Raw genomic sequence first — 8,234 nt, forward strand, 5'->3', positions numbered from 1 at the left:
AGGAACCGGTTAGCCCTATTTAGTAGTAATATGTATAAGGGCCTGTAAACAAATTTGTGTATTGTATAAATTTTCAGGTGCATGAGCAACCTGGCTATTCTCTTATCTCTATGAGATACAGTTGTGATGTTGGCATTGTGAGTTATCCAACCCGGTACATATATAAGTGTAATGTCTGAATATCAGCTGTATGTAATGTGCAAAGCAATCTCTCATTTACTTTTATAATTTATTGTTTTCTACATATAATTGTGAAAATTTGCATCAGAGTATAACTTATTCCATCCCAATAGTTTAAATGACGATTGTGCTTTTTCCCAAGTCAGTTGGAAGCACCCAGGTAAATGTGACTCATTCACTCACCAATTCTATGGGTCGAATGAAATCCAAATTCAATGCAAAGCCTACAATTCTAAAATACAGGCAGAACAACCAATGTGTAATCAAGGACTCTTTAGTTTATTTTTTTTAATATTCTTGGTGGGACCACGTGATGGTTTTCTTGGGAATGGTGAGACCACGTGATGGTTTCCTTGGGAATGATGAGACCACGTGATGGTTTCCTTGGGAATGGTGAGACCACGTGATGGTTTTCTTGGGAATGATGAGACCACGTGATGGTTTCCTTGGGAATGGTGAGACCACGTGATGGTTTTCTTGGGAATGATGAGACCACGTGATGGTTTTCTTGGGAATGATGAGACCACGTGATGGTTTCCTTGGGAATGGTGAGACCACATAATGGTTTTCTTGGAAATGGTGAGACCCTGTGATGGTTTTCTTGGGAATGGTGAGACCACGTGATGTTTTTTTCGGGAATGGTGAGACCACATGATGGTTTTCTTGAGAACTCTAATTGTGGGAATTCTGGGTTAAGTTCTTTGGCCGGCACCTGTTTATTATAAGGAGCTTCTGCCATCCTTGATGGAGTTCCATTTATATATATTATAGATTATAACATAGATAGGCAGAAACACCCCAAACCTCACAATGGACTGGATCAAAGTTGGGAATTATAACTGGAAGATCTTAATGTTTTGGAAACCAATATATTTAGGAAGCCAAGGGATGGCTTTGTCCAACAGGTATCTCTATCAGGTGGACTGGCTGTTTATGAAGGACACAGATTTGGTGCATCAAATTAGCCATGGTTCCAGGAAAATGTTATTAAAAAATGTGTATTGTCAAGTGTTCGTTTGCCTTGCAAAATTATGTAAGTTCCTGTGTTGGGTTCCTTGGGTCTGTAAACCTCCAGTGCCCATTATAGGGGCTTTTACCATCTCTGTGCTGGGTTTCCAGGTCTGTACTCCTCCAGTGCTCATTTTGAGGGGTCCCCACTAGCCCAATGCTGGGTTCCCAGGTCCACACCCCTGTTGTGCCCATTATAAGAGGGTTTATCTCTGTGTTGAGTTCCCCGGTCTGCATACTTGCTGTCAAACGGCAGAATTCCCACTGAACTCCAGCTTAACGCTTAGAAGACAGATTTCTATTACTGTCCATCCTGAGGTTTACAAACAGTGGCGTGCTGTCAGGAAGGGCAGGAGGCTTTTTGTCCACTGCCTTCATTATTACTTACAGGTCTCAGTGACTGGACAGAGAAAGAAGAACAGAGACCGACAGCAGCAGACCGATGAGTGGGGTAAACCTTAGTAAGCAGGTGGGGGTGTGAAGAGGGGCAGTCCTTCCAAATCAGGGGCAGAAGGGAACTATGAGGATGGACAGTCAGTCTAAATTGAGAAGAGTTGGGACATATGAAGAGCTCAAGTCCCCCAAATCTGGGACACATGGGAGGTTTGAAGATGGACAGTGCCTCCAAAACAGGGAAAGGGGGAATATAAGAGGCACGATCCATCCAAATCCGGGACATTTGTGTGTGTGTGTGTGGGGGGGGTATGAAGACAGACAGTCCCTTCAAATTGGGGCAGTTGGGAGGTATGAAGAGGGGCTGTCCCTCCAAATCAGGGGCAGTTGGAGGTATGAAGAAGGGCAATCCCTCCAAATCGGTGGCAGTTGGGAGGTATGAAGGGGGATATGAAGACAGACAGCCCCTTCAAATCAGGGGGAGTTTGGAGGTATGAAGAGGGGCAGTCCCTCCAAATCAAGGGCAGTTGGAGGTATGAAGAAGGGCAGTCCCCCCAAATCAGGGGCAGTTGGCGGGTATGAAGAGGGGCAGTCCCTCCAAATCAGGGGCAGTCCCTCCAAATCGGGGGCAGTTGGGAGGTATGAAGGGGGATATGAAGACAGACAGCCCCTTCAAATCAGGGGCAGTTGGGCGGTATAAAGAGGGGCAGTCCCTCCAAATCAAGGGCAGTTGGAGTTACGAAGGACAGTCCCTCCAAATCATGGGCAGTTGGGGGATATGAAGAGGGGCAGTCCCTCCAAATCAGGGGCAGTTGAGAGGTATGAAGAGGGGGCAGTCCCTCCAAATCGGGCAGTTGGGCAGTATGAAGAGGGGCAGTCCCTCCAAGCAGGGGCAGTTGGGAGGTATGAAGAGGGTCAGTCTCTTCAAATCAGGGACAGTTGGGGGGTATGAAGAGGGACATCCCATAATCCAAGGTATGAAGGCAAAGGATCAGATAATTTCTTATGCAAATAATTTACCCTACTGATTTTGTTTGTTCATATAACTCCTCCATTAAAACTAGCGTATTAAAGTAAAAATGCAATAATATAACTTTTGAGTTAAGGTTTAATACAATATAATAATTTTTAAAAAACTTTGTAATAAAGCTCAATACATCCGACCAAAAAGAGGGACCACTGGGGAGGAAAAGGGACGGAGAGGTTTTGCAGTTAGGATTTTACCTAGAAGATGACTTAAATCTGATAATATTTATGTCTTTTGGTTTCACCCTACATTCATCCAACCTTTACTTAAACTTAGAAAATGTGTAATCATTCACTTTTTAAACAGAATCCATTATAAAAATTGTGTAAATTTTGTGTAAAATTTGGGTAAATCTCGTGTGGGAATGTTGATAAATGGACCCCATTGGTTCAGTATTTTTCTATAGACATTGGGGGATTAGTTGTGATGATTAATGCGGTAATTTACGTTGTTATTACGCAAATTATGTCTGTCGTGTAGACTTGTACGTTGTCATTGTTTGTCTTGAATGTCTCGTGATATAATGTGACCAATGTTTCAATCTTTGTGAAATTTTATTTTGGAGCCTAAATAGCAATAAAGCAGAACTCCAGGCAAAGAGCTAATTACAGAAGTGCAATACATCTTTCCTTATCTGTTTTAGGATTTGTAATCCTTCAGCCGGTCATGTGATTCACCTACCTTTCTATCTCGGTGAACACATGCTGGCTCTACACAGGACATTAGGTTCCTCATACCGTAAATGATCAATACCTCCCAGATATTGATCATTTACCTGGTCACCACCATGCACACTCGTTCTTTGTCATCTGATGCCGCTCCCTTTGCTTTGACCACCAATAGTGGGTAGAGTGCCTCCAATTAAATTACAGGGGGGCAACATCCACCAGGTGAAGAATGGAAATAGCTGATCAATGTTTAATCAACATACAAATCAATCATTGATCAGGAATTCTCCATTAGATGTGCATTGGATTCAATTTTATAGAAATATTCACCAATGTATGGCCAGCATTCTCTTCTCACCCACAGCCAAGAACTATGACTTGGTCACCAAGCCTGCTGATTGGTTAATGGAAAATTATCACTTTCCTGATAGGGCTATCCTTCGGTTATAACGGGGCTATCTTGTTAGCAGGTTTCCTTTGATTGGCAGCACTGTGTCATGACGTGGCTCCTGATTGGCTCACAGTGATGACCGTCCCTCCCCCTGGGAAGAAGTTGATACTCAGGTTTTTTAGGTTGCAGTTGGCCTCTGCTTGGAGTTCTGCTTTATTGTAGTAAAAATGATTATTTTCTCCATCATATACATGTATACACAAACATGCACAGGCACTTTTTTATGGGGAGTTCCTTCGGGACTAACCATAGTCATGAAAGGTTGGATAGGGTACGGCGGGGGGCTGGGATTATATTACATTGCCTGGAAGTATTCAGCTTTTATTGGTGTCAGGACCATCAGGCAATGATCAGACTGGCGGTGAGGTTACCGCTTCCTCACACCCCGGAACTACACCCACCTGTAGCACCCTACCTGCAACAACCCATAGGGGGCAGCAGTGAGCAGTTCAGTACCGCCGGTTCTCTAAAGAATGAAATAATTAGATTGTATTCTCTTCCTTAACATTTCCCTCTACAGGGAATCTGACATTCCCTCAAACATTCACAGGTAGGAATCTTCCATGGGGGTAATAGATTCCGAGCAGGCAATGTCAGATTCCCTGTTTTATAAATAGAGCTTTATCAGTTTCATTGTAATAATAAAATAATAGATCAGCAGGTATACAAGAAACATGTAAAATGCGGTATTCTGCAGCAGCCAATCATATTGCAGATATATGTCAGCATTCCAGTGAAGAATGGTTCTGATTGGTTACAGGATACTTACTCCTTGCACAATGGTTCTGGGTAATGAAATGCAGCATTGGGATTCTCAGGGCATGGCGGCGGTAATAATTATTATTTGTATTGTGTAATCTATTGACGTGTATTGTACACGTGATAACATCCGTGATATATCATCCTCGTCCCGTGTGATAGGTGACACGTGTGATATCAGTGATGTATATGATAATATCAGTGTGATGTAATATTCATCCGCTGTGATATATAACACCAGACTTGTTCCATAGGCTGCTATAGAATATTCTATAAATATCTGTATATTGGTCATATTATAGAGCTGTATAGAACATATAATAAATGGACACGATATAATATCAGGGAAATATTGGGAAATTTAGCAGCATATTCATCCTGAATTCTATCAGTCCCAGCATTAATAGATAAAATCATAATAAATGTATTCATCAATAGGATATTCTTCAGAAAGATATAATTCCACTTTGTGTGCACCATAAACAAAGATATAAAACCAGCAGTGACATCATCATTGGGTTATACATAGACAGTGCATAGAGAAGAGCTGTGGGAGGGGCCTATAAGGTCCACCCACTACAGGCTGCCTGTAGAAAACTACACAGGGGGCGGAGACAAGACCAGTCACTCTGCACAAAGACAGTGAGCGGCAGTAATTGGTCTTAATAATAGGAAGTTCCTGCACAAAGATAACATTTTATGACTGGATTACTGAATAGATCTGGAAGATGAATACAGAGCACACCAGGATTTAAGCAAGGACAGGAAAGGATTAGAACTCTGCCAGCTTGGTGAATTTTTTGAGATTTTCCTCACTTCCTGTTGCATCTCGGGAAGTGAAATCTCCATAATACCTTATGGGATCCTTTACCTACTCTATATATTTCCTAATATAAGTAATATATGATGTGTATATCTAATATATATGATATATGTGGCTTCTTGTACTGCTTCTTCCTCTCACATTTATCTCCCTGGAGATTGGTTGTACAATGAGCTGACCTACAAATCTTTACGTGTATATGTGTTTAGAATGATTCACCAATGATCATCATTGATAACAAAAATTCCAACCTGGACTTTGCCAGCCTGGTTGGATCTCTCACCTGGATTCTGTCTAAATTGGAAATGTTGTGTTCCGGGCATCTCGAAAAGAAGAACTTACACAGAAGATTGGGGTCCTCGGGGGGGTGGATTGAGGTGTCAGGGGTGATGGGTGAATGCTGTAAAGAGAACCTGTCACTCAATATGTGCAAATGACAGTTTCAGTTTGATAAATATAACTTATATTATACATTCATATATTAGGCTGAAGCTTCCACCCCTCACTATCCCCTTGTAATACGGCAACCTCATTACTGAGGGCTCAGTGGTTAGCACTCTGGCCTTTGCAGGGTCCCAGGTTTTGAATCAGCCAGGACACTATCTGCATGGAGTTTGCAGGTCCCCCGTGTCTGCGTGCGTTTCCTCCGGTTTCCTCCCACATTCCAAAAACATGCAGTTAGGTTAATTGGCTTCCCCCATATTGACCTTAGACTTTATTACAGACATATGACTATGGTAGGTGGATTAGATTGTGAGCTCCTTTTAGTGACATGACTATAAACTTTGTACAGCACTGCGTAATATGTCGGCGCTATATAAATACTGTGTAATATTCAGGGTTTGCAACCATTGAATGGGGATTGTCTGCGAGCAATCAGATTTTTATGCTTTTAAACTCTCCTATTTTTCCAGTCTTTTTTTTCTTCTTTCATTCTTGAAGTTCATTTCCTAGAATCAGAATGAGAAAACAACCCAATGGCAGCGATGATTCACCATCAATGTCCCGATTTCACCCAAAGTACAGTAAATAAATCAATCCTTAGTGACATAATGACCATGTAAAAAATAACAACGACGTAATAACAAGTAAAAAATAGTAAATAATGAAAAGAGTGAAAGAAGATAAAACCAAAGTCAACGTCTTTTCCCTTTTTTGAATTATTGGTTTATTTTCTGTTCTAATTTAATAAAATCAAAAAACACCTTGAAATGGGCCCAATGTTAGCTGTGCTTGTTGCAATTTGACTTTTTTTTTTTTTGCCATTGTTCCTATAATAAGGTTTGTAGATACCCGCTTCATTTTATTAATTATTAAACAGGATTTATATAGCGCCAACATATTACGCAGCGTTGTACAATAAATAGGGGTTGTAGATGACAGACAGATACAGACAGAGTTACAGGAGGAGGAGAGAACCCTGACCAGAAGAGCTTACAATCTAGGAGGCGGATGGTGCTGTCCATTGGAAAAGCACCAAACATGGTTTATCAATGGCTTTGAAACTTCTTTATATATATAAAAAAAGATCTGTAAAGTACATGCTATCACTATATTATATTATTTTATCACAATCTTTAAATATTATATATTATCATAGCACACTCCTTGTAATATTGATATTTTGCTTTATAATATTCTAATGGCATTTTGGGCTCTATTTATAAATGATTCACCCATCGATTCACTCTCGATTCGTTGTCATTTTTTTATATACAATTCCTATTGTGACATCTGTGCACTTTTAAGATTGGCCACTAGGTGACAGAATGAGTCATTGTTTTCTTAGGAAGTAATATGAGAAGTGTAGAGAGATTCTAAGAGCGAATTTCAGACGAATCTACAGGGGAATCATTTATAAATAGAGCCCTATGAGATGATATTATATGATAGTATTATGTGTATAATATAAAGTCTATACCGTAGTCTATGTAATATGAATTCACAGATTCATTCGTTGATCCCATCACCAGTTTTTGGAGAGCAAATACCATTCCCAAATATAATTTTCACATTACCAGCAACCTCTAACTTTTATCTATTTCTCACCTTTACCCTCAACCATTAAAATTACCCTTTAACATTCCCCATCAATGAAATTGAACCCTATACTAACCTATGATCACCTACAATACGTTTTTTCCCTAACCCGCTGTCCCTAAGTCCAATTATTGATGAGCCCCAAAAGGGAGCCATTAAAGTAAAGCTATGGGCAAATCATAGGAATAGTCTTTAAAAGCCATTCCCAGTTGCCTCTTGGATCATACATTTGCTCCTTTTAATTCCTGGGTTCTGTCTTCAGAGATGAAGCTGATGGTGGATAGGACCCAAAGCCCGAAATACAACTCCCATTAAAAAAATGGGTGCATCTGATTGGCTGGTACCAGTTCTGGCACCTGGGAACTCTCAAGTGGCCAAAAGCGAGGGCAGGTGGGGTGGGCGGGGCTAAGACAGAGGGTGACATTTTTCCCAAAAGTTGACTTGGCCTTGGCACATTCTGATAAGAAATCATGAAGCAGAGAGATCTGGTAGGGTAGCGAGTGGGCTTTATTGGAAGGGTAAAATATAAGATGCACAGGGGTAACTTTTTATGTTACATTCCATTTTTTACTTTAATTATCATTTGCTAATTATCAGCCCAATGCCTACTATAGCTTGTGCCGGTGCCGTTTCAACCCTAATACCCCTTTTATGCATTTACAGCCTATAGCATCAATAATTCAATATTTATATTTCTTAGATTTTGATTATTAGCATTATAAATCACTTATTTATAGGAGATGGTCAATGAGATGCAGAAAAAATAACTTTTATGAAAATCACATGCAAATTGCTCTGATAACGAGCCGCTTGCATAGTTGGCTCAGCTCAGTTTCAAGTCAGGCCAATTTGCATTTAATTTGCATATACGTATCTCATTATCTC

The sequence above is a fragment of the Pyxicephalus adspersus genome, chromosome 10, assembly GCF_032062135.1.
Source record: "Pyxicephalus adspersus chromosome 10, UCB_Pads_2.0, whole genome shotgun sequence".
NCBI lineage: Eukaryota > Metazoa > Chordata > Amphibia > Anura > Pyxicephalidae > Pyxicephalus > Pyxicephalus adspersus.